This window comes from Rhododendron vialii, chromosome 11a (genome assembly GCF_030253575.1).
Source record: "Rhododendron vialii isolate Sample 1 chromosome 11a, ASM3025357v1".
Lineage (NCBI taxonomy): Eukaryota > Viridiplantae > Streptophyta > Magnoliopsida > Ericales > Ericaceae > Rhododendron > Rhododendron vialii.
In genome coordinates, this window is record NC_080567.1 from 9283980 (window position 1) to 9311850 (window position 27871).

The following is a 27871-nucleotide window of genomic DNA, read 5'->3' on the forward strand; positions in this document are numbered from 1 at the left end:
TTGATTAATAGAACAAATTGAAATCTATCAAACAAGATTTATGTTGTTTAAAAAAAATATTACAAATTAAAAAATATAATTAATTTTTTCATAAAACTGAAATAATGAAAATGTCAAACTTTGTGGGACTGGCGGAGTATGTAATACGTTACGCTCTCTGAATCTTCTCAGTACGTCTGAAGTGAGAGAAAGCATCGGACGACGGCAGAGACCAACAAAGGAACCCCCCCGAGTCTCGTGAAGACCAGTCCAGATCGACTTGGGCGCAGGTTAGCAATCATTCGGGGGTGTTTTTAGTATCGGAGCTTATGTTGTTTTTATGTACTTTATTTACGTAGGTGAATGAACGTGTCGATGATTGATTGACGCTGGAATGCACAAGTGGTGACCGGGGAGCAGGATAACGATGAACCGAGTAGTGACCGGAGGCATGGTTACGATCGAAGTCAGTGGAACACAGAGGTGTTTCTTATTTCTAATTTTTACCAAAAATGTTTCATTTTTGTCAAAGAAAATTTAAATTTATTTCCATAAATTGAAAGAACTCAATGTTATCCGGTAACTTGAGGGGTAAAAGTGATATATATATAGACACACATACACACACACTCGGGATCCAATGAGGGATCCCGCACAGGCTTACCGTGCGGGACTCCCCTTTCCCGATCGAATTGCGACGATCCGAGCTGCTCAAAGTGTGCAGAACGTGATTTTAAGGGTACCCGCGAGAAATCGGAAAAAAAATGATCGGGAAGGGCTTGATCCGAACAGTTTTTTACTGAACCGTTCAATAAAAAACTGTTCGGATGAAGCCCTTCCCGATCATTTTTTTTGTTGATTTCTCGCGAATACCCTTAAAATCACGTTCTGATCACTTTGAGCGGATCGGATCGTCGTAATTCAATTGGGAAAGGGGAGTCCCGCGCAGTAAGCCCGTGCGGGATCCCTTAGGATATATATATGTGTGTGTGTGTGTGTATATTGATAAAAATGCATTATTTTTAAGTTCTTGTTCTTGAGGGGTAAAAGTGATATATATTTGATAAAAATGCATTATTTTTTATATATATATTTTGTGTGTGTTGGGGGGGTGGGGTGGGGAGTGGTTCAGTAAAATTGGACCGAAATTCTAGTGATATGCAAATGCGATTGTGCAGGGACATAATTATGGAAGGACTGAGGAGTGAAAGTCTAGTGGATCACAGACCGCAGCTCGACCCCATAAGGTTCTCCCTCTCTTCGTTTTATAGGTTTGTTGAGTTGATTTGGTGTCGTGTTGGACATGAAGTTAGGGCGGTCAAATGAATCAAGCTCGACTCGTGTTCGGGCTTGTTGACTTGTTAAAATCTCAAAAGGAGATAGAGTTATTGGATAAACACACCAAGTTTTAGCACATTTCGAAAGTCGTCAATCCACCACTTAATTAATTGAGTTTAGCTTGTGATCAGTTCGTTCAAACTCAGGTCCGCTTGACGAATAGAATTTAGCTTTAAAATATTCCCTTTTTTTTAAGCTTGTTAAGCTTTCTTTTGTTTTGAAAGAAAACTTGTTAAGTTGTAAGGCGAAATTTGATTACCCTACTATCAACTATTGGGTAAGAGTAAGACTTTCATCCCTGCTTGAAGTTAGTGAACTAACAATGTAGATGGAATTGACGGATTAAGATCACTGTCCTAGTATTTAGTGTTTGTTTAGGTTAAGCAAGAACTTATGACCATTGGTCAACTGAACAAAATCGGCTATACATCCCTAGTTTGTGATAGAGGTGTCAAATGGGCTGTGCCGGCACGGCACGACACGGGCACGAGGTAGCACGGCACGTCACAGGTACGGTATTGGCCTGGCACGGCACGACACAGCACGATTGTAGTGGGTCCGGGGCACGGCACAGGCACGGAAGTGGGCGGCACAGCACGGGCACGGCACGAAAGTTGGCCTGGCACGGCACGGCACGACACGGTTGTAGACGGGCACGACACGAGCACAGGCACGAAAAGTGGACAGGAACGGCACGGCACGGCATGGTTCTAGCAAGGCACGAGCATGGGCACGACCTGACACGACATGGGCACGAAAGGGCACGACACGAGGCACGGGAAAAAAAATTAAATAAGCCAAATGGCTTTTTTTTTTTTTAATTTTAAAAAAATTAAACAATTTCTATTCGGTAAAAAATATTTGTTTACCTTTTTTTAAAGGTAAACAACTAAGATATTTAATTTTTTAAAAAAATAATTTATTAAAAAATCATGTTTTTAAAAAATTATTTTTTCACTTTTAAAAAACTATCAAATTTTATTCAGTAAAAATATTTGTTTTGTTTTTGTTAGTAAAATTAAATAGGCTTTGGACATTTGGTTTGCAAATTTAACATTACAATACAAGATAACAAATAAAATTAAAAAAACTTATCAAAATATTTATGGTGCAAGAGTAATTTAATATGAAAGGAAACGTGCAAAAGTCATATATTATTTACCCAAAATCTAACAAGAAAAAAAAAAGAAGTGTCAAACAAAAAAGGAAAAAAATACATAGTAGAAATAAGGGAAAAAATATATAAATAAGGGTTAGCTGGACAGCCTGGACTAGGACAATAGGACCATTTGTAATATGTTATTTTTTTAATTGTTAAATTTTACTTCATTAAGACCAAGAATTTCTTTTTAATTAGGGGTTGTAATATGTTATTTTTTTAATTGTTAAATTTTTTTGGCATGCCATGGTATATGAAAATGCAGCGTCCATTGTTATTTTTCTCCTTTCATTGTGAATTGTCCTCTCCTTTTTCTCTTCTGCAAGTTACAGAGTGATTATGATATTCTGAGACCGAGTGTAGACCTTTTGCCTAACATAATTCTCGTGCACTAGCAAGAGCGTAAAACGGTAAAAGTTTTTTTAAGAAAACACCTCAAACTATTCAAATGTGCGACAATAAGAATTGAAAGCGCAACTGCAGATTGATTGAGCCCTTTACCAAACTCGCTTGTATACTAACCAAAAAGTTGTCTAAGATTTATTAAGTAGGAAGCTGAAAAAACGAGGAAAAAGAGGAGACGTTCAAAGAAAAAGAAGGGGCAGCCAAAGTTGAATAGCAACTTCGCTCTCTCTCTCTCTCAAACACAAACACTGATCCCTTGTTTTTTATGAGGATGCAGTGAATGCAAGGATCTCTCTATCCTTGCCCAATGTCGCTGAGTTTTCAATATGCCAAAAAACCAAATGTATACAATGGTTGCATGTCTGATGCAAGATTAGTTATGCCTTAAGTCAACCCACACATGTTAGGACAGACTAAAACGACACGACTTAAAACGGCCTGGCCCGGCCCGATCGAACACGATACGATTAAGTAAATAGTGTAACGCCCCAATTTTTTTTGGAAACATTAATTAAAACTATTTTATTCAAACATAAACATTTAATAAATAAAAGTGGAATAATAAGTCATTACATCCCAAATTATTCTCAAATCAAGATTACATTTATTCAAGGATAGGGAGGGGTACTATGGGAAATTTCTACTCTACAGGGTTGCCGTCTTCTTCAGCGATATTCTGTTCAACTCCATACTGCTCCAGATTGTAGTACGTCTCCTGTTCACCTTCTAAATCTGGCATAAAATGCCAGGGCCACAAAAGTAACACCGTGAGCTATTAAGCTCAGCAGCTAACTCCTACCCCTATGTCCCATACTTTATCAAGAAAATAATAATAACTACTTTACACGGCATCAAACATAACATTCAAATCAACAAATAGAGATATCATAAAATAAAAGTGTCGAGTGTCGAGTTCAGAATAGTGTATCGTACTCTGTGTCAAAACGCCAATTTCACTTATTATCAATTATTTTCCTTTAGCACTGGTTCCGTTTACTCCCTCTTTCAGAATGACGGTCGACCATGCATTTACAAACTCTGGTTCCGCCGTTCCGGTCTCCCAGGTTTACTCACACATTCTCAAACACTGGTTCCGCCGTTCCGGTCTCCCAGGTTTACACATGTCAAAATTTATCTTTTGCTCTTTTCATTTTTTTCGAAATATCGTTTTCTCGTTTCTTGTGTCTCGTAAACATGCATCTTTTTCTCGCGAACACATTATTCTTTCAAGGCTTGCTACAATCATGTAAAAATAAATAAATTCCACTTCCATGCTTTTCAAATTCGTCGATCAAACGTTATGACCATACCTGATCAGGAAATAGTATTATTAACATTTCACTGATAATCATGCGAAGTTAATTGTAATTAATTCCAGTAGTGATGTTCTAAGTTATGCTCTAACAGTTAAATCTGATTTCTTTCGGTCAATCTTCGGTCAAGAATCCCAAGTCAAGACAAAGGTCAGTAAATTTGTACAATGAAGACTTTTCTTGCATAAAAGTTACTGTAGTACACTTGGCAAAATGAGGGCTTTTCTTTCATGCAAACAAAACACCTTTTCTTTTTTTTTTTTAGTTTCCAGGGGTTATTCCTCTTTTCCTTTATGCAAACATTACAAGCATTTTCTCCAGCTTCCATTTTACGGATTTCAACGAAAATTTTAACGTCAGTAACGTTAATAACCTAAATTTAATACAGGCTAATTATGCGGGTAATTAAAAAAAATTCTCTAGATTAATACTTTTAAAGGAAAATCAACGTACACGTAGCACCACTATATTTAGGTGAGCAGGTATGAGGTTTCTACCTTACTTCTTGGCGGTAGTGGTTTGACTACGATAGCGTTGGATTGAGTCGCAAACGGTACGTCTCCGTTAAGCCTTAGTTTGACTGAACACTTAGCTTTTCCTTCTTAGGAAAAGAAAATGAAAGGTAAACGAAAGAAATAGATTAATTGAAAAGTGGGTCCAAGCTCTCTCCCTTTTTCTATTCCTTACAGTAGTTTTCTTTCCGAAAGAGGAAAACAAATCTGAAGAAGGGTGGTGGTCCTCCAAATGGAAAGAAAGGAGGGGTATTTATATGGGTTAGCCTCTCTCTCTCCTCCCTCTCATCCGGTCCTTCTCTCTCTCTCTCACTCTCTCTGACTACTAGACTCAATGGCTAGGAGTTTAAATGATAGCTATGCATATATAAATATATATATATAGGGTGACAGGCTATTAGCTATGATAGAAGGAAGGTTTAGATAAGAACCCCTTTTCTCCCTCTCTCCCCTCTTCTGCAGTAACTCTCTCCCTCTCTCTCTCTACGCCACACACACACCCTCACTCTTTCAAATTTTTAAAAGAAAAAAAAATCTCTTCAGCCTGCAGCTACATTATAAAGGGGTTGAAGTGCTGGCACAAGTGGCAAGAAATCTGATGATGATGACAGCTTTATCTCTTCCACCCTCTCTCTCTCGCAAATCTCTTTGTAAATCCTGACCAAGCTAGTCTCAATAGGTTGCCTAGGGTGATGATGGTGCAGGAGTAAAATCCGGTGGAAAATTCTATCTCACCCTCGACAGTAATTTTTTCCCTCTTGCTAAATTGATTTGATGGGACAAAGATAAGATGTGTAAGAGAGGTGGTGAGTGATGAAGTGATATGATAGGTTCTTGGATAGAAATTTAATTCTCGGCTTACTCTCTCTCCATATATGCGTACGGATATATTTTAAGGCCTAAAAATCTAAATTTATTAAAACATGATTTGTTTAATCAAATAAATACTCAATTAATTAAACAAAAGGACAATCAAGTAAAAGAAATTTTATTAAACTTAAAATTTTATTGATAAGAAATTAGGGTCGCTACAAATAGGCCGGCACATCATGACACGATTGAAAACGGTACGGCACGACATGATTTAAGAGCATGGGCCGGCACGACACGTTACGATTTAAGAAAACGGACCGGCATGACACGACTCGATTGAAAACGGCACGACACAACACGATTTAAGAAAATGGGCCGGCATGACACGACACAATTTCAGAAACGGGCCGGCACGGCATGACACGATTGGCAAATGGCACGGCAAAACACGACACGATTTAAGTAAACGGGCCAACACGGCACGGCACGATTGACAAACGGCACGGCACGACACGATACGACACGATTTAAGTAAATAAAGTAAACGGGCAGGCACGGCACGAAGCACGGTTAGCACGAAATTAAACGGGCCGTGCCGGCACGGCATGACCCATTTGACACCTCTAGTTTGTGAGGCTTTTGAGAGAGGATTCCATGGTATTTGTTAAATGAATAAACGGATTTGCCGAAATGGCTTTTGAAGATGACCCACATGTCGATTCCTCTCAGGGAGGCTTGCTTCGTTTCATCTTGAATCAACTGTGGAAGTGAGAAATTGTTATCAAATGCGGAGATACACCATGTCATGTACGTCACGGATCCAACTTTGTAAAGGCTACTTTTTGTATTTTCCACAGACGTGACCTTTTCTGTACAGTAGCAATAGGGAAAATTTCAAAATAGCACCTGATTTTTTGCACAAATCACATATAGGCACCTGATCTTTTAAAATTATCAAAAAAACATCTGACCTATTTAAAAACCCATCAATTTTACACCCGCCGTTAACTTTCCATCCAAAACAAACGGAAATGCTGAAAATGTATATTCTGGCACGAATATTGGCAAAACAAGATTAAGGCTCATTTTGGCAAAACACAATATTATACTTATAAACAAGATTAAGGCTCGATTTGGCTTTAAAAGTCAATTAATAATGTAATTTTTGTATTTAGTCAAAAGAAAAAAAACGCATTTGTTAGTTTTGCGTCAAGACCAATCAATAAGTCACAAAAATTACTTAAGTTTTCAATCCAAATCCACCCTAAATAAGGAATCAAGCTTAATTTAATAATTAAATACCCATAACTATGCACCCAAATAAGATTACTCTGTATTAAACAAAGGAAAAGGCAAAAACAAAAAATATAGAATTGTCAAGCTTAATTTAGTAATTAAATACCCATGACTTGTCACTTTTCACACCTACTCATGACTATTATATGTTCTTTGTTTTTGCCATTTCCTTTGTTTATTTAATACAGAGTAATCTTATTTGGCTGCATAGTTATGGGTATTTAATTACTAAATTAAGCTTGATTGCTTATTTAGGATGGGTTTGAATTGAAAAATTAAGTAATTTTTGTGACTTATTGATTCGTTTTGACGCAAAACTAACAATGTTTTTTTTTTCTTTTGAATAAAGATAAAAATTAAGTTATTAATTGACTTTGAAAGCCAAATCGAGCCTTAATCTTGTTTATGAGTATAATATTGTGTTTTGCCAAAATGAGCCTTAATATTGTTTTGCCAATATTCGTGCCAAAATTCACATTTTCAGGATTTTCGTTTGTTTTGGGTGGGAAGTTAATGGCGGGTGTAAAATTGATGGGTTTTTAAATAAGTCAGGTATTTTTTTGGTAATTTTAAAAGGTCAGGTGCCTGTGTGTGATTTGTGCGAAAGGTCAAGTGCTATTTTGAAATTTTCCCGTAGCAATATAGGAACTCTGATACAATTCTCTGCTTCTTTTCATTATATTGCCAAAAAAGTTGCAGAGAACTTGGATGTACCCCACATTGCATAAAGTGGCAAGTTAGCTGATTACATGACATAAAGCTGATGATTTTTGTAACGACCCTGATTTTCGATAAATAAAAATTTCGTTAAATATTTAAATTTTATTTTAATTATTTGGATTTCTTTTAAAATTTCATTTTTATTTTCTAATAATCCGTCCTAATTAGATTTGAGATTTATAAAATTATATCTTTTCGTCCTGGACAATTTTAGTCATTTTCTAAAGACAAGTATGCTTGTAGAAGTACTTGTATATTTTCTTAGCAAGTTAAATAAAATCCTAAAATTATATTTCTTGGCTAGAAATCCTACATGGCAAGTAGGATTAGCTTCCAACCTATTAGTTGGAAAAACCTAACTATCAATTCACCTAGTTACATTCTACTAACCTTAGATGAACCTTTTGACCATCTTTGAGCCTTATGAACCCCTCTAACCTTAGTTGAACCTTTTAGACCTAGGGAGGTAATTATTACAATTCATGTCTAGTCTTTCAAGCCTTACTTATCATTATTATTCCTTTACCCATTGGATAATAATTGTTAGAAAATTTTTTATCCCTTGGATAATAAACATTGGAAATTGCCAATGAAAAGATAGATTTGACAAGACAAAACATGGACGAAAGGAAGCCATCATTTTGCTTCCAATAAAAGCAAACCTAGCTTTACTCTTTATCTCCCTTGAAAGGTCACTTTCAAAAGGATATTTCTTCTCATTATTTCCTCTTTAACCTTTGGGTAATAATTACTAGGGAAAATTTTATCCTTTGGGTAATAGAAGTAAGTCTTGCCCAAAAAATCCAAGTACACCTAGATTTGACTAGACAAGTCAAAACCAAATCCCATCATATTGCTTCCAAAAGAAGTAAACCCTTTTTTTTTCATTGAGTTGTCACTTGAAAGCCCATAACCCTCACTCTTTTCCTAGATTTTCTCTAGGTATATATATACATACCTACATACATAGTACGAGAGAGAGAGAGAGAGAGAGAGAGAGAGAGAGAGAGAGAGAGAGAGAGAGAGAAGGAGAGAGAGTGAGTGTGTGCATGTGTTTGGTCACTCCCACAAGCTATCTCATAGCCAACTTCACACTCAAGCCTAAGGACTGCATGACAACCCATTTCTAGTCTTCTTTAAACATAATCCTAGCCTTTTATTTTGTTCTTTCTTGCAAGCAACCCCTTCTAGGACAAGACAAGCTCATACCTGTCATAATTGCCCCTTTACCAATTGGACAATAATTGCTAGGGAAAAATTTATCTCTTGGATAATAAAAGTTAGTCTTGCCAATGGAGGCCAAGATTTTTGCTATAAATAGCACCCCTCACTTACCATTCAACTCACACCTTTCATCCTTCAACTTCTCTCTCTAGAATCCTTGCAATTGGTCTTTGTTCTTCTTGTTTTTGAGTTGTTCTTGTATTCTTCAAGAAACTCATCCTAGGCCGCCACCAAACCGCCACTGAACCACCCTTTCGATCCATAAAGTTTAAGTAGTATAGTCAAGATTTAGTTTCGAGAGAAACCTTTCTCTTTCGAAGTTACCGGAAGCTCACCGTAGGAAGTTACTCCGTCCGACATACTTACTTTTTTCCATAGCCGTACCTATTGCCAAGAAGAACGGTAGATTTCTCCGTCCTCATTATCTCTAAGTATATGTAGCATGTCCTTACTCTCTAGTTCAAAGTATAATGTAGAATATCCTTAACTGCTTTCTCTAAGTATATAAGGTTATCTATCACTTATAATGTTTGGAATGCATGATAATTAACAAACTTATTTTGCTAATGGAAGTATGAGCATGTTAAATAAACGACTTTTACTCTAATAAACATATGTTGTTTTGAATTTCCCACAAAGGAAGAAAGAACGGCTTTCGGAAGATAAGACTTTACCATTTGATAGAAGTATTCGTATTTTGATCTTTAGGATGGTTATGATCATGTATAGTTGAATTGCTTGTATTACTTGTCTTGTTGTAAAGCATAAGTGATCTTCACTCCAAAGGCGTCCATACATGTGGCGTTATGCTTTAAGTGGTGATTTGAGCATGAGTAGTAAAATAGAGTGGGATGATCTTGCTAGTTTAGTTTTAAGATTACAATAAATGATTTATGATTACGTATGTGAAAAGTCCTACCGCGGAGTCGTTGAATGAAAACGAGACACAGAAATCGAGAAAGTAGAAACATGACACCTAGGGTGTGGTTAATGGAATGGTGTGATTTGCAAAAGAGAAATATTTTAGAAACTGCAATGTGGCCAGACTTGGTAGCCCATTGTGAGGAGTGCGTGTGTAAAGTATTTTCGAAAAACCAATGGGAATTCAGAGCGGCAGAACCATTGTGGTATACTCGGAAACCTGGAGCGGCGGAACCGAGGGATGAATTGTGGTTTGGTTATCCGCGGAGAGGAGCCAACACAATTGGTTTAATGATTTTCGAAAACCCACATGGGAACCCGGAGTGGGCGAACCATTGTGAGGATACTCGGGAACCCGGAGCGGCGGAACCGAGGGTTTTGAATTGTGGATTGGTTATCCGTGGAGAGGAGCCAATGCCAAATTCAATGTTTTTGTGTGCCAATGGGAACCCGGTGCAGTGGAACCATTGTGAGGATACTTGGGAGATCGGAACGGCGGAACCGACGTTGGGTGTGTTAAAAACGATTTTGGAAATGTTGATTAGGTCTACGAGAAGTCGCGTAGGAGAAACTCAGAAAAATTATGAACACCAACGTTAGTTTGGATACTGAATGTGGATGTGTCATTGTTAACTATTTGTTAGATATGCAAGTACTATGTGGAAATTGTCAAACTATGATCTTCTGCTTGTAAATTAAGGGTTGTGGGTATGGATTATTTTATTGAGCTTTTGTAGCTCACGGTGTTACCTTTGGTGACCTTGACATATTATATTGGTGGCGACGCTGGTATAATGTGTCAGACCTTATAGATGAACAGGGTGAACTCTACACCTTGGAAGCTTTTGGAGCTGAAGAGCTGGCAAGAATGAAGGAGCAGGCGGAGCTGTAGTTAGGAACCTTAGTTTCCCCTCCTTTTGTTGAATAAAAGTACTCTTGTGAGAGTTATGATGTAATAAAGAGCCAGACTCTATTTAGTTTTCAATGAAAATTGTCTATTTAACGTTCCAAAAATTCAGGGGGTTACAATTTTGCTTGATAAGCTGAAATCTTTGGTAAATAAAATGCAAGATGGATAGTTTAGTAGTTGGTAATTGAAATCATGACAAAGAACTGGAAGGGGTACTTTAACAAATTAAATCACAGAGGTCCATAACTTTGCTTCATCTAAGATAAGAACTAATACTGGTGTTAACTTTCTATCTGTAGCAAGCCGAACATGAGTTCGCTATGTAACGACCGAGCTCGTGCTTTGCCGAGCACGAACGTTGAGCACGGCTCCCGTCCCTGCTCTACGTTGGCCATCACTTTTGCCATGGATTCGTCGGCAGGTCGTCTCGTTCTCGGCCACCTTCCATGGCGGGTCATTTGGGACTGCCCTCTCCTGTCAATTATGTGCCCGGTCGGCAAAGACGTGCTCGGCCACCCGCAGAGCAAGGTCACTGCCGACCTTGGCTAGCCGCTGATTTGCATGTCTTTCCATGCGTAAAAGCGGTTATAACAGAAGATGATCATGAGCGCACAGGGGTGTGCCAGCTCAGCCCTAAAAACGGTTACCAGATCTATTTGGTGACGTCATAATGATGCTGCCTGACCCGTGCAAGGCACGTGCTGGTGCTTGGAAAGCAAGTGAAGGAGCTCTATAAATACCTAGCAGAGGAAACCCTAAGGAGGTACACACTACTACATACTCACTCTCGTAATCTTCTGCCTACTGTCTCTGCACTTTACTCATCCTCACGCCGGAGGGCCTTGCCGGGACAATCCCCGGCCTGGTCTTTAGTCGCGCGCTCATTGTGCAGGCGAGGAGAAGACTCGACCACCAATCCACCAGCAGAGGAGGAGATCGAGGATCACGGGCCACACAATTGGTGAACCCGACGTGAATCTTGCTTCTGATTCAAACGGCTCTCACATCCTCCAAACCCACCAATCCTCCGTGAAACGACGACCAAACCACTCTCTATGGGCGGAGATCAGACGGGTGTAGCTATCTCAGGGACTAAAGACGCTAGCGGAAATGTCATCCCCACAACACCCCATGAAAGGCACATGTCCATCTCCCTCGCACCAGGATCCGGCCTCTCACCAGTCACGGACGACGTGACGACGGCCTACATCCGATTGCTGCAGCGTCGCGATGACGAACGCGATAACGAGTTGGCCGCGCTAAGGGCGGAGGTGGCCCAAATGAAACAACACATGCAGCAAGACACCACCCCCGCCGCATCCAGATCTGGTGGAGGAGGGGGTGGAAGAAGGCGAACACCACCTCCACCTCCACCACCACCGCAAAGACGTCAGGACGAGGAAGGCCAACGAGGGTCCGTCAAAGACCGCCTAGGCTTCACCCCGGCACCAGGCGACGCCAGAGAAATTATCCTTTACAAGCGACCCACCGCATCCAGAACACACCGCTCAAAAGAACACCGCGATCGAACCAAGACAAGAGATACCGAATCGTTCACAAGCACCTACTCCACTGGCCGCGCGGAATTCTCTCGCATGACGGTTTCGCACCGTAGCCGAGATTTCGCGCAGACCAGACGCCATGTATCTGAACGACTCAGAGAAATCCCTGCAGAAATGCCCGAGAACAGCAACTTTGGCCGACGAAACGGAAAAGGCGTGCGTATTGACGAGCCAAAGGAGACCAAATCCCGAAAGGACAGGGGGGAAATGCTTGATGAACGTTGCCGGGAAACAACAGATCTACGAGACAAACTCCGGTGCCGAAACCGCGAGAAATCTTCAGATAGAGAGTCCAAAAGAAACAGGACGGACGAGCACGGCAGGCCGCCACGCCCTGGTTTTGAGCGCCAACTAAAGGATCTCGGCGTCTCTCCCTTTGCCCCCCACATAATCAACACGACGGCCGAACCCAACTTCCACCTGCCCAAGTTTACAAAGTTCGACCCTACCACATGCGAAGCCTACACCCATCTTATCCACTTCCGTCAAACCATCGAGCTATGCACTACCAAAGACGAAATCAAATGCAAAGCGTTCCCATCCAGCCTCGGCTCCCTTGGACTCCAATGGTTCAACAGATTGCCCGCTGGATCCATACGGAATCTGGCCGACCTTGAACGCGCCTTCAATACTCGCTTCATCACCAGTAACAGGACAGCCAAGGAGCCTGAATCCTTATCCTAGATGAGGAAGCTCCCAAACGAAACACTAAGACAATACGCCGAGCGTTATTGGCAGCTGTTCAACGAAATTCCAGGAATCGATGAATATTGGGCTGCGCGTACTTTCAAAAACGGTCTGGAAACCGGCAGCAAGATCCTAGACGAACTCGCCATCCGCCCACCACACGGCATGGGAGAATTAATGCGCGTCGTGGAGAGATTCTGTGCTCTTGAAGAGTTTTATGCGGACCGTGCGGCCCAGGGCATCCCGAGCTTGACAGCATCCTTCACCTCGACCACAGCCCAACCGCCGGCACCAGCAATCATCCAGCACCCCCAACCCAAGAAGCAGGTGCACAACATCAAAGAAGGGAAAAAACGCCAGCCAAAAGAGCATGACTACGTGGCCGAAACCACCCACTTCAAGGAACCCATTTGGTCTTTTCTGAAAGAGATAATGAGGCAACCATGGTTCGAGTGGCCGACGGGCAAGCTCGGCACAGACAATGGCCAAGCTGATCAGAACCCAAGAAAGAAGTGCTCATATCACAATGAGCTCGGCCACTACACGACGGCATGTGCCCCCTACAAGGCACTGTTGGAACGTTTGGTGACTCAAGGCCATCTCGATCAATACATTGACCGATCAAAAACGCCCACCCGACAGACAAATCCCAACCCCAATGAACAGCGCCCACTAATACACGTTATCCACGGTCCAGTGTCAAAGGAATTTGAATCAACTCTTTAGGCCGACCTTAGCCGCGCATCAACTTCCAAGCAGGTACTCGCAGTAGGACCTGGATCCAAACGTCCACGAACAGAAGAGTTGCCCAAATGGACGATTACTTTTACCGAGCGCGATCTTGAACGTGTGCAAACACCACACTCCGACGCTCTCGTCGTAACCGTCCAAATTGGAGTGCATGACGTCAAACGCATTCTTGTCGATCAAGGAAGTTCAGCAGAGGTCATGTACTACGACCTTTTCAAAAAGCTGGATCTACCTGAGTCAGCCCTACAACCTACCGACGTACCCCTCATCGGCTTCAACGGTGCACCCGTCTGGCCGCTTGGCCGAATCTTCCTACCAGTTGTCGTTGGATCAAAAACTCTGACCGTCGAATTCATCGTCGTCAACGCACCAAGCCCATACAACGCCATCCTTGGCCGAACCTGGCTCCACGGAATACAAGCCATTGCTTCTACCTACCACCAGGTCGTCCGCTTCATCGGCGCCACAGGACGACAGGAAGATTTGCGAGGCGACCAAGTGGCGTCCAAAAAGTGCTATGTCTCTGCCATCCACAACTCCGCCAAAGCCAAACAAGTACAATGGGTTGAAGTCCCCGACATGGCAGTAACCGACGACGTCGGCCAAAAAGCAGAAGACAAAGCAGAGGAAGACCTTGTCCAGATGCCGATCAACGAGGATGGCTCCCGATTCTTCCTCATCAGCTCTTCCATCAGCGAGGCTGACCGCGAAGAAATGTTTCAATACCTCAAGAAAAATATCGAAGATTTCGCTTGGACCACCAACGAAATGCCGGGGATCGACCCGAAATTCATCAGTCACTCCCTCAACATCAAGAAGGACGCTAAACCTGTCATCCAGAAGGCACGGCGATCTGCAGCCGAAAACGCCGACGCCGTCGTCGAAGAAGTCAAGCGTCTGCTGGAGGCCAACACCATCCAAGAAGTACAATACCCGACATGGCTGTCCAACACTGTGGTTGTTAAAAAGAAAAACGGTAAATGGCGAGTTTGTGTGGATTATACCAATCTCAACGACGCTTGTCCAAAGGATTGGTTTCCACTGCCGAAAATTGATCAACTTGTGGATGCAACGGCAGGACATGCTCGGCTTAGCTTTCTGGACGCCTACCGTGGCTACCACCAAATTGCCATGGACCCCGACGATATGGAGAAAACTGCTTTCATCACGCCGTATGGAATCTTTTGCTACCGCGTCATGCCCTTTGGACTCAAGAATTCCGGGGCAACATTCAACAGAGCAATATTCAAGATGTTGGAAGAACAAATCGGCCACACTGTGGAGGCTTACATTGACGACCTAGTCATCAAAAGCAAGAAGGAATCCGACCACCTGCGAGACTTGGCCGAAGTTTTTGACATCCTCAAGCTACACAAGCTACGGCTAAATCCTGAGAAGTGTGCGTTCGGAGTAAGCGCTGGGAAATTTCTCGGACACCTGGTCACTCGAAGAGGCATCGAGGCCGATCCCAACCAAATCAAAGCTGTTCAAAATTTATGCCCACCCAGAACGATCAAGGAAGTTCAAAGGCTCACTGGGATGGCAGCGGCTCTCAACCGATTCATCAGCAAATCCTCAGACAAATGCCACGCATTCTTCAACGCCCTGAAGGGCAAAAGCCGACGCAGCTTTGAATGGACCCCGGACTATGACTCAGCCTTTGCCGAACTAAAAGACTACTTGAAATCGGCCCCGCTGTTGGTAAAACCCAAAGAGTTCGAAACTCTTTATCTCTATCTCGCCGTGTCCACCCACGCAACCAGCTCTGCACTTGTATGGCGGGAAAGCGCCGATGACAAGCCCATCTATTTCACAAGCAAAACCCTCCTTCCAGCTCAAACTCGTTACCTACCGCTTGAAAAGTTAGCACTCGCTCTCGTCTCAGCGGCCAGGAAGCTCCTGCCCTACTTCCAATCACACTCAATCGTCGTCCTAACAGAACACCCCCTCAAAGCTCTCTTTCGAAAGGCAGATCTGTCAAACAGGGTCTCCAAGTGGGCAGTTGAGCTAGCAAACTTTGATATCCGCTTCGAACCACGAACGGCAATCAAAGGACAGGTTCTCGCAGATTTCATCGCTGAGCTTACTCCAGCAGATACTAAACTCCTCAACACACCCATCCCAGCACAAATCGTCGCCGAGCATCAATTGTCACCAGCACCTTGGTACCTTTTCCAAGGCGACATATGGCGTCTGCATGTCGACGGAGCGTCAAACAGCAACGGAGCAGGGGCCGGGGTCGTCCTAGTCTCCCCTTGCGGAACACTACACGAAAGTGCTATCAGCATCGACTTCCCCGCCACCAACAACGAAGCCGAATATGAAGCGCTCCTAGCTGGCTTACGCTCTGCCATTGCCATGGAAATCTCTAACCTTGTCGTTTTCTGTGACTCCCAACTCATAGTTAACCAAGTACTTGGGGACTATGAGGCTCGGGATCCGCGGATGTCAAAATACCAGGCGACCGTAGCCGAACTAATCACAAACTTTCCCAACTTCAAAATTGAGCAAATCAACCGTGAGCACAACGCACACGCGGACGCACTTGCTGGCCTCGCCTCGGCATCCACAGCCTCAGAATTCAGAACCATCAACTTCAGCAGCATTGGACGTCCATCTTTTGAGCCCAATCCAGAGGTACTCAACATTAAACTCGGTCCCAGCTGGATGGATGAGATCGTTGCGTTTCTAAAGCACGACACCCTGCCCACAGACAAGAAGGAGGCTTACCGTGTAAGGAACAAGGCCGCTTACTACTGGCTTTCTGAAAGTGGCCACTTATACAGGAAATCCATCTCCGGACCGTATCTCTTCGTTGTCCACCCCACCCAAGTGCCCGAAATCCTGACAGAACTTCATTCAGGCAGCTGCGGCTGCCATTCTGGCGGCCGCTCCCTTTGTCAACGTGCCATGAGCCAAGGCTACTTTTGGAAGAACATGAAGAAAGACTGCGAAGAAGTTGTCCGCAAATGCCAACCGTGCCAGCTTTTTTCCCCCATACCAAAGCAACCCGCCCAGAATCTCTCTCCTATTACCAGCCCTTGGCCCTTTGCACAATGGGGCTTGACATTGTCGGAAAATTACCAACAGCTCCAAGAGGATTCAAGTTCTTGATCACAGCAACAGACTACTTCTCCAAATGGGTAGAGGCCGAACCCCTTGTGACAATCACAGAAGCTGACGTTCGCAGATTTGTCTGGCGAAACATTGTTACAAGATTCGGAGTTCCATACGCCATCGTATCAGACAATGGAAGCCAATTTGTCGGTAAAGACCTGACCAGCCTTTGTGAGGAATTTGGGATACGCTTCTTTAACTCCACACCAGCATACCCCCAAGGGAATGGACAAGCCGAAGCTACGAACAAGACCGTCTGCGCTGGGATCAAGCGACGACTGAACTCCAAAAGAGGAAAATGGGCTGAAGAATTACCACGTGTCCTCTGGGCTTACCATTCTACACCCCGGCGTTCAACCGGCCAAACCCCCTTTTCAATGGCATTCGGCATGGAGGCAGTAATCCCACTGGAGTCCAAATTCCCCACTCTGAGGACTGAGAATTTTGATCCAAAGACTAATGAAGAGGCAGTGGAACAAGAATTGATTTTGGCAGAAGAAAAACGCGACGACGCTCAGCTAAAGCTCGCCAAATACCAACAAGAAGTTGCAAGAGGCTACAACCGAAGCGTTCGAACCAAGACCTTCAAGCCAGACGACTTGGTTTGGCGAAAGGTAGTGCAAGCTAGCAAGAAACAAAAGTTCAAACCCAACTGGGAGGGTCCCTTTCGCATTGTCAAGATTGCTGGTGAAGGTGCCTATGTGCTGGAGGACATGAACGGGAAAGTTCTCAGTAACCCATGGAATGCACAGAACCTCAAGAAGGCATACATGTAGAAGAAACCCCAACAGTGTGCCACGTGTTCGGCCACTATTTATCCTATTTTTCTTTCAGGCTTCGGCCCATGTCTTTACAATTTCAACCTGTACTTCATGATTGAAGAATCAAAGAAATTTTATCTGACAAGCTTTCATTTTGCAATTCAAAGCTATTCCTTGTTACTTCATATATACTATCTTGGCTAAAACTTGCCGACCACAAACGTTGACCACGGTCACACCCACAAACGGCTCATATGCCTCTGCTTCGGCCACAATTACCGCCCAAAGAAGCAAAACGGACATCAGGTCCACCGAGCCCAGAAACACACAATATGGCTGGAATTTGGGCTCGGGTTTGGCTTAGCAAGACGCTATGGTCGGCTACAGCCCGGTTAACCTCACGTTTTGGTGAGCAAACCACCCACAAACATTAAATACTTTACTTACAGACTAAGACCAGACAAATTTACCGAGCGAGCCTCAAACTACGGTTTTATGCCCTCCACAACTTTGGCAAACAATCTCCGTATCAACTATACTAGCAAACTAGCCGAAACCAACACACGCTCGGCAAGTTCTCTTCATTCTATTCTTGTTCTATTTTTCTCAACTTTGGTTCAAGCTCGGCAATACCTACAGCTGTCAACTTCAAACAATTGGACAAACGTTCTTACCAATAGGCCGAACCCAAACCAAAGTGGGGGCTACAGGACAATCACTACCACATTAAACAAGGGTCAGCAAAATCTCACATCAACACATCTGATACTGACCAGGCTCGGCTCTGTTGTCAATGCATCGTTCAAAGCTCGGCAAACACCAAAATGATGCAGTCTCTACTTAGCTACATGTCAACTTAACTCAGCCGACCCAAAACCATAGAAGGAGCTACGAATAACCATGATCTCAAACAAAGTCTCAAAAACAAGCAAGTATGACAAATTCTAGGAGACATTGAAAAAAGACATCACATTCAAGCTCGGCGAAAAGTTCAAAGACAATATTCATTACATCTGGAACGGCAAAATCCAAACTAGGATCCGTCCAGTCTAACAAAAGTACAAATTGAAGGAAAACAGTAAATTAACAAGTAAAAGCATTTTTAGCCTCGGCTTCGGCTTCGACTTCAGCAGCCTCAACCTTGGGCAGTATCTTCGGCAATAGCTCCGGTTGCAGCTGCGTCCACGCTCACCGCACCACTACCGCCAGCAACATTTAAAGGCTCGTGCTCGGCACCCCGAACAACCTTTTCAGCAATTTCAACAATTTCTTCACCAACAGCAGCTTGCCTAGTGGCCCCAACATCACCATCATCACCAGAAACCTCCTCGACTTCATCCTCGCTCTCGGGAAATTCTTCAGGAGCAAGAGGTGCACACTCCTCCTCGGTATATGGCAGTACGAGCTCGGGAGTGACAGGGGCTGGAATAGACTTGGTCAAATTCATGTCAGCCTCCAGCTGCATGACTCCACAAGCTGCACTCACCCCATCTTTGTACCCTGTTCGGTAGGCGATGGGGATCCTCATGCGGATGGCGTCGTTGGCCATGGAACGAGCCTCCCGCATGTATTCGGCACCGGCTCGGTCAAAGCCAGCTTGGTACGCCGCCCCATCCACCTCCTTCATCTTTCTCTTCTCCCTCCTCATAACTTTGGCCACTTCACCTTCGGCCTTTTTCATTCTCTCTTCCATCTCGTCTCTCTCTTTCTCGAGCTCGGCCACCTGTGCTTTCACTGTCTTTAGGCTTCCCTTGTAGCTCCTCACCTTCTCTCGCTCGACCTTCAAATCATCATGAAATCGAGCGCGCTCAGCGAGCACAAGCTCGGCATCCTTTGATGAGCGCAACAAGGCCTGTCCAGCCTGGTAAACAAAAATCATCGGCATATAAATACTCAAGGATAGAAAGTGAAACAAAATAACCAAGGTCGGACAATACCTGAACAAGATAAGCACCAGCATGAACCAAACTCGGCTGGAGGCCCTGAGGGATTTTCTGCATATCCTTCGGCAATGCCAGACCTTGGAGAATGGCAGTGGCCAACCCGGGTTCAGCTTTCACAGAATCCTCCACAGTCACGACTCTGCCCTCGGCCAAGGCGTATGACGGGGCGAACCCCTGAGCAACTACTTGGCCGGCCGAACCCAAAGGCCGCTCGGATGTCTTTGAGCCACCAGCCGCTGACGACTCTGTCTTCTCCCTCTCGCTCGGATTGGAACTCGGCGGCTTGGTTGGGAAGAAATCATGGGTGACCTTTCGCCTCTTCTCAGCGGGCTCGGCAAACCCAGATCCCTGTTGAACCGCTTTACCATCTCGTATGTTTACACGGACAACGTTCCGACGGCCCATGTCACTGGCAAGATCCGGTACGAGAGTTTTTAAAGGAACGCTAACTCCTGGATGTTCGACTTGTAGAGCTTCTCCAAACCAAAACTCTGCTGGTTTCCTGAACGTCGGCAACTTCACCCTCGGCTGCTTATTGGCTCCTGTCTGCCTCGGCTTCTTTCCTCATCCCTGACCTTCTGTGCTGGGCGCCGCCTCCCTTCCTCTCCTCCTTAGCTTGCCCTTGTAAGACGGCTCGTAGCCAAGAAGCGTCGGCGCATCCCTACAAGCTTGAGACAGAAGGATGTCAACGTGTGCCTCAACAGACAAAGATTGCTGAGTCTTTGTTATGGCTCGGTGATCTGCAAAAGTATTCAACTGTTAGGAAAATCACATGCATCGAAGGAAAAGTTAACGTCGGCTGAGCAGAAGAAACATAGTTACCTCGAAAGTCTTTCGTCTTCGGCACTGTATACCTACGTACGGTCTGGTCGCCGAACTCAAAGTTGCCCCTCACTTCGACATAAAAGTTTGCCCATTTGTCAGTGTCGGGCAAACCATCTACCAATGGTTGTTTCTTGCCACGTGTGGACAAGTATCGACGCTCGGTTTGGCCGTGCCTAGACATAATGTAAGTATGGAAAAGGTCGGCTACGGTAAACTCAAGGTTGTGAAGCTCCTTCAGCTTAATCACCGACATTACTATTCGGTAGCTATTGATGGCGAAATAATGTGGGACGATGCTGAACCGAGCAAGAAGTTCCCTCAAGAAAGGATGAAGAGGGAACCTCAAACCAGCCTCGCATATCGCCATCAATGGGACAGTGATATGCTTGGGATGGTCCCCTCTCGTATCCGTGATTCTGTTGCTCGCCACTTGGTTGAGTATTACGTCATTTGGGATGTTGTACTCTCTGCAAAAATCTTGGTACTCCCTGGCACTTCCGGTGAAGAAATGGGCATAGGGGCAAACTTGGCCCCTCTCATAAAGATCGTCTAGACCTCTACCCTCGGATTGGGACTCACTGTACCCTGAAAGGATAGGGGTTGGGGCGTCGGCCTGTGGGACGAATCTAGACTCGGCCTCCGGTCCCAGTTGAGGCTCGGCATCAGAATGAGTAGATGGTGTGAACGATATTTCAGGATCGGTTACAAACTTGTCGGCGCCGTATTCAAAGACGCGTTCGGCATTCGAGTCACATGAGTCGGATGACATATTTGAGGCGATGGATGATATTTGGTGTCGGCGTCTGTGTCTTTCCAACCACTCGCGGAAAAATGAGTCCCCAGAATCTTCCCTTGAGCTTTCAGAGTCGGAAGAGATGACAATGGGTGGGTGAGCCAGACCTAACAAAGACAAGAAAACAATGAGAGACCTCGTCGTCGGCTAGAAGGCAAGGGATCTCTATGCTCGGCTACCCTATTGACCCACCCGATTTCTCTTCAAGATTCAAGTTCGGGAAATACTAGGACTCCAAATGGGGCTCGGCCTGCCCGCGTTCAAAATTGGGCTCGAAAAATCCCAACGTGGCCGAGCACGAGCGTCGTTGCAAGACTCGTGCTCGGAAGAACAGATCGAAGACGAAGATGAACAGTCGTCCAATCTCCAGACCTCTTACTGTTCACTCAGAACAAAAAACTCCCAAAAACCTAAGAAAGCAGAAAGGAAAGCATGGAAAAACGACACAAACTACAAGAGGGAGAAAGATCGAACACTTACCTGTTAGTTTCAACGAGATTTGATGAAAAACTGCTGAGAATCAAGGCTGGAACGCGAACGGGCAAGAAACGGAGCTCTGTCAATGGAGGTCTAGAGAGAGAAAGCAACGATGGCTTCTCTCTCTAACTTCAGCTCTTTATAAAGACGTGGGGATTTGAGATTCGAGTTTCCCGCCCATGTCGCTGTACCGCCGAACCTGCAGCCAATAAACATCTGACGCGTGGCCTGATGAGACGGGTTGGCAGAGCTCCACGCGTGCTCACCGTCTCCCTGTTAGCCGTACCCAATAAGAAATCGACACCTGGCGAATCCCCATTGATCCCCGTCGTTGGCTGTTTTGTTGAAAAGGGTTTTAGGCTCGGCTAAATTCTGTCCAGTAACCGAGTTCCATGCTCGGCCAAAATTAATATCAATCCCAACCGTGCACTTAGCGACGACTGAGATTGAGGGGCTATTGTAGCAAGCCGAACATGAGTTCGCTATGTAACGACCGAGCTCGTGCTTTGCCAAGCACGAACGTTGAGCACGGCTCCCGTCCCTGCTCTACGTTGGCCATCACTTTTGCCATGGATTCGTCGGCAGGTCGTCTCGTTCTCGGCCACCTTCCATGGCGGGTCATTTGGGACTGCCCTCTCCTGTCAATTATGTGCCCGGTCGGCAAAGACGTGCTCGGCCACCCGCAGAGCAAGGTCATTGCCGACCTTGGCTAGCCGCTGATTTGCATGTCTTTCCATGCGTAAAAACGGTTATAACAGAAGATGATCATGAGCGCACAGGGGTGTGCCAGCTCAGCCCTAAAAACGGTTACCAGATCTATTTGGTGACGTCATAATGATGCTGCCTGACCCGTGCAAGGCACGTGCTGGTGCTTGGAAAGCAAGTGAAGGAGCTCTATAAATACCTAGCAGAGGAAACCCTAAGGAGGTACACACTACTACATACTCACTCTCGTAATCTTCTGCCTACTGTCTCTGCACTTTACTCATCCTCACGCCGGAGGGCCTTGCCGGGACAATCCCCGGCCTGGTCTTTAGTCGTGCGCTCACTGTGCAGGCGAGGAGAAGACTCGACCACCAATCCACCAGCAGAGGAGGAGATCGAGGATCACGGGCCACACACTATCCTTCAGCTACGAAAAAGTTGATTGAATGATCTTTGTGAACGTAATAATTTGCAGGGGAGAACTGTTGTTCTGATTTAGATTTGACTTTTGAGGGGAGAACAAATCACGGCAATAATTTCATTTTACAATCTGACTACTAATAGTGGTACTCTTTCAAAGAATTTTGTGGTATTCCAATGCATCTTTTTCTGTCCCTTGAATCGTGAAATAAATTGCAACTTCAATATATCTGTAACTTTTTGTGGTAAATCTTTCCCTATAACCTTGGTCTGTGCTAAATTACACATGTTTACACATTTTGTACCCTTTTAAAAGTTTTCAACCATTCACATAACTTAGAAGTATGACTTATGGTTTGGATTTGGAAGAGTACATTCAATTTAACCTTCACTATTGAATTTCGCCATAATCTTTTTCTACCGTCTGGTTTCCTTTTTGGTCTTTCAAAACTTGGAGTTCATGGCAATGTCATAAATGCAGGCTATCCATGAGGGATATGGAAGGAATGAGGATGTTGGACAAAATCATTCAGACCAAGGTCATTGGAACAGAAAGGTAGATTTGGTTTGATGTGCTTATCTACTTTTGATGTAGTTAAAGTTGAACATGAAAGGTGTACGTCCTTCTGTGGAACATGTAACAGGATGAAGAGGAGAAAAATGATGAGTGACAAACTGTTTGCAAAAAGCCTCCAAAACAACCCCACAAGGTTTTCTCTATTATAATTCATCAAAGGAATGTTAAAGATCATTTTCCATGTTATACATCATTTAGAACTGTAAATGATGGAATACTCCATGGTTCTTTGGTTGTGCAGATGAAGTAATGAATTTTGAAATGCTGGAAAACGAAATTGAAAACGATCTTTTAAAAGTTCATGATCTAGCTATAAGTGATGACCAATCGACTATGAGTCCCCAATAGTTGATGGTGGTTGGACTGTTGCTTCATGTGACTATGGAAATGTTATGAAATTATAGGGAATCCTAAGGTTAGAGTTACCATATAAGCTTGTAGGGTCTATGCTTACATAGTCCTAAGAAATCCACATGACCTGTCCCTTTTGATTTCATGCAATCTTCAACATCATATTCATAGGTGCAAATGAATAACTGGAATGAATATAAACGCCCCTCCAGTGAGCAATACTACTCAGAGGATGTTGACTATGGTGCCAGCATGGAGCCCTCTGAGGAAGAGCTTTCTGACCTGTCAAGAGCTTGCAACAAGCTTTGGGAACTTGATGTAAACTGTTTAGTACCTGGGAAGGATTATCAGATTGACTGTGGTGAAGGGAAGAAAGTTTACCAAAAGGAAGATATGGCACAAGGAAGCCTGTTCTCTTGGTTAGGTGAAGACATATTCAGGAAGCCTACTTTTTCCCGTTTCTGTTCTCTTCTAGATAATTACAATCCACAAGAACGGTAAAAAGAAGTAGTCACATCTCAAGAGTTGCAAGAGCAAGCAGCATTTGCTGAAGAAATTAGTAGAACTGCACCTATCAAATATCTTCACAAGTATCTGTCATCCAAAGGCATTGTGTCTGAGAACTATCAAAATTTCAAAAGAATGATGACTACTCTCTGGTTTGAGCTTTACGGCCGTGGTGGTACATCTAGTTGTTCTTCTGCTTTTGAACATGTTTTCGTTGGGGAAATCAAGAACTGCAGGGAGCAAGAAGTTTCAGGCTTCCATAACTGGATTCAGGTGCATACTTTCCTCGTTTTTTGCTTCTAAGTTGACAGTGACCTTATTCATTAACAAACTAATGTATATTGTGAATTACAATCAACTGCATTCATGAATTCTTGTTGCCGTGATGTTTTACTTTTTGTTTGTTTATTAGAAGCTAGTTGGCCTGACTAAGAAGAGGAAGAGTATCACATCTCAAAATGTTTTTCAAACGATTGATGATGACTCTTGTAACAAACAAATATAGTAAACTAAGGCTCAGTTCTTGTAAACTTTTTTCTCTACTTCTTTTTGTGCGTTTTGCTCGTCTTTTCTAAATTTTTGTTAGATTCACGTCATATTTTTTGAATTAATCATCCGTCTCAACGAGAGGAGTCTAAAAAGTAAAAAATTATGACCAAAAGCCACAAAAAAAAATCACTAAAAAAAAAAAAAAACCAAATAGCTGTCCTTTTTTTGTCTAAAGTGTCGGCTTGTATGAACTTTTTTCAACATTAAACCACATTTTTATATTTTTTGGATTCCTCTCATTGAGACGAATGATTAGTCCTAAAAATTACGATGAAAAGCTAAACAAAAGGTTGCGAAAAGTATAAAAAAAAGATGAAAAAAAAGTTTTATACAAAAAAGTTAACAAGAGCGCAGCCTAAAGAAATGGTATTTCAATGGAACGTGCTTTGGATACCATTTATTTATTTATTTTTTGTCCCTTGAATTCATTAGCTTTTCATACTAGCTTTTGAATGCAAATTGGTATTCGCTCATCAATGTACGGTTAAATTCACCTTTAGATTTTGTCAGCTACAAAAGTAATGTTCAAGAATATATGCACCTATAACATGTTTAAATAATTTGCTCGTTATGTCCTCTCTCGTCTTAACTTCAACTACTTTTATTATGTGAGTTGCTTGTTGAGGCTCCTTTGATGACATACTTTATGATAACTTTGCATGGTTCCCAATCTAACTGTGTACAGCTTCTGTCTTCAGTTATGATTTTACATTTCACTTGTGATTTCTCGTATTTTTATCAATTATAGTTTTCCTCCTTTGGTGTGACCATCTAATGGCAGTTCATCTCTCTACAGTTCTATTTGGAAGAAGCAAAAGGGAGGGTTGACTATCAAGGTTATATTTTCCCCAGAAGACATGGGCAAGTTGTAAGTGATTCTATTCACATAGTGATTCTCACTTGCAGTAACCAATCTGAATCCAAGAAATGTAGATTTTTATTATCTCTTATCACTGGTGTTTTCTCTTCATTCGAAGGAGCAGTGCATGATATGCACCACAGCATGATTGGAACTAGCTTCTCTTGGAGTGATGGCATCACATCTAGGAATGTGATCCATCACTCAGTTGCATGAGCTCACTTTATGCCGTTATGTTTTGTCACATTTATAGAAGATATTCATCGTGCAATCACCATATGAGATTCTATAAGTAGTGCATAGTCATTAGTTTGACTGAAGGTGGTGATTCAAAGGAAAAGAGCATTCTTGCACGTTCAGTTAGAGTAGCTGTTGGAAGAGTATATTAAATATGCATTGAATAATTGTGGATCCAGAAGTTATTTCCTTTACAACTAAATTGTATCAAGATAAACTTGTACAGGTAACAACGCATGGGAAAGGAACACTATATAGTATATACTGTAGAATACAAAGTTTTAGGTGAAATATACGAACTAACAGTCTACTTCTTTACTACTGAGAACAAGGAGAGGCTAAACTTGAGAATGCTAAAATCCTTCTTTGAATGTTGACACCATTGAAGAGAAACTACAACTATACTTCTGGATTATTTAGTTAAATTTTCTCATAACAATACAACTAAAAAATATTTTTGCGAATTCAAATTTTAGATGTACTACAGACTTGTGCTTGCATTAAGTTGTGTAGATAAGGCTTGAGATTTTGGAAGAGTTGACTAAGGAAGAAGAAAAACAACAGAAGATAATGAATGATGGAACATATTTGGGAATGATCCCTATGTTCGAGTATCCCTACCCTTGCTTCTAGTTTTGTTCTATTAGTATGTTGACTTTGTATGGAAAATGAGATATTTTAGAGAGAGGTGTGATCAAAGAGTTTAAAGATTGAAAGTGGCGCCAACTAATTTCTAATATTTTTGGAACTTTTGAGAGTAGTTGATAAAAGAATTTCAAACCTAGGAAACCACCTGCTGTGGTGTGTTGAACATTTCTTCCATTAGGGAAACAGCTTCCTAATCTTTAGCGGTCGTCTAACTATTGCATCCTGGGATCAAACCAAGTGCTTGGTATCACTAAGTGTTTTGTCCCAGAAAAAATCATCACAAAAGAGAAAGATGGTGATGATGGTAATGAGATATACATGAGAAAGGACAGCGCTCTTAGGTTTCTTCAGTTTGAACTAACATTGACTTCGCGTAGCAGTGGGATCCCCAAAAGGATTCAAGCACTGTGAAGGGTATATAGCTTAAATAGAGATCATTATGAAAATCTACAACTATGTAAGGAGGTACAACCACAAATGAGGAAAACGGGATAAGAGAGCAGTCTGTAATGAGGAATTAGGATATAAGAACATGGCAAAGGAGGAGACTTTATTAGGACACTGAATATGGGAATACAAGTCTGGGGATAAGTGTCTGCTATTCTAGCCTAAGGTCTCCTCATAGCAATGTCAGCAATTTGCTGATTCATATACCTAAATCTGCACTTTAGCCATTTGAACAAGAAATTCGCCCCTTCTAATTGAACTCCTGTATAAACATTTATTTCCTTAATGTCCAATTGAATGGTCCAGATTAAAACTCCCCGAATGTTTTGAAGCTAACTTCCTTAGTCACACCTATGGGCCTGCACTGGCTCTGATTTATGATTAGCTTTTCCTTTGGTAGCATATTACTCAGATTGCTAAGTATATTTTCCATTATTTCTCCAATTTCAATTAAATAACGTGTTATTTCTCTTATTGCCTAAAGTTAGCATCATGATAGGAGTGCATTTCTATTGTTCATTGGATCTATCATCTATTTTGTTACTTGTGTCATCCTGCAGCCTGACTCCGAGACTCAGTTGCTTACAGTTCAGTTTGAATGGATCGGTGTACTCAAATCTGTCTCTAGCACATTGCTCGGAGTGAGCCCAGAGTTTGAGATTGCCCTCTATACCTTGTGTTTCTATATGGGCAGCGAAGACAATCAAGTCGAACTGGGTCCATACCCTGTTTATATCAAGTGCTATCATTTAGGGAACAAAATCGGGTCTGCATTCCCCATTGCAGAAAGCTGATGCAAACTGAACTGAAACTTATAGTTTTCATTTACCTAAGGTGTCTCATGTCTCCAAAAGAGATTGATATATATGTTGCAGGCTGAAAATGTGTGACAACAGTTTGTGATTCCAGTCAGTCTATCAAGATTTGTACTTAGCCCGCTTTCTTATAAAATGTAGAAACTTTCTGTTAAAGTTACGCTTTGTCCAAGTGTGTCCTCTGTATTTCCATTGCTTTAATTCTTTATCTGCTACGTAGTTGTTCATTCATCAGCTATAAACATTCTGAG

At 42.8% G+C, this 27871-nt stretch overlaps 1 pseudogene; it reads left to right on the plus strand.

Moving 5' to 3' along the window:
- Positions 1-217: 217 nt before the first annotated feature.
- LOC131307587 (uncharacterized) lies at positions 218-27871 on the plus strand (annotated as a pseudogene).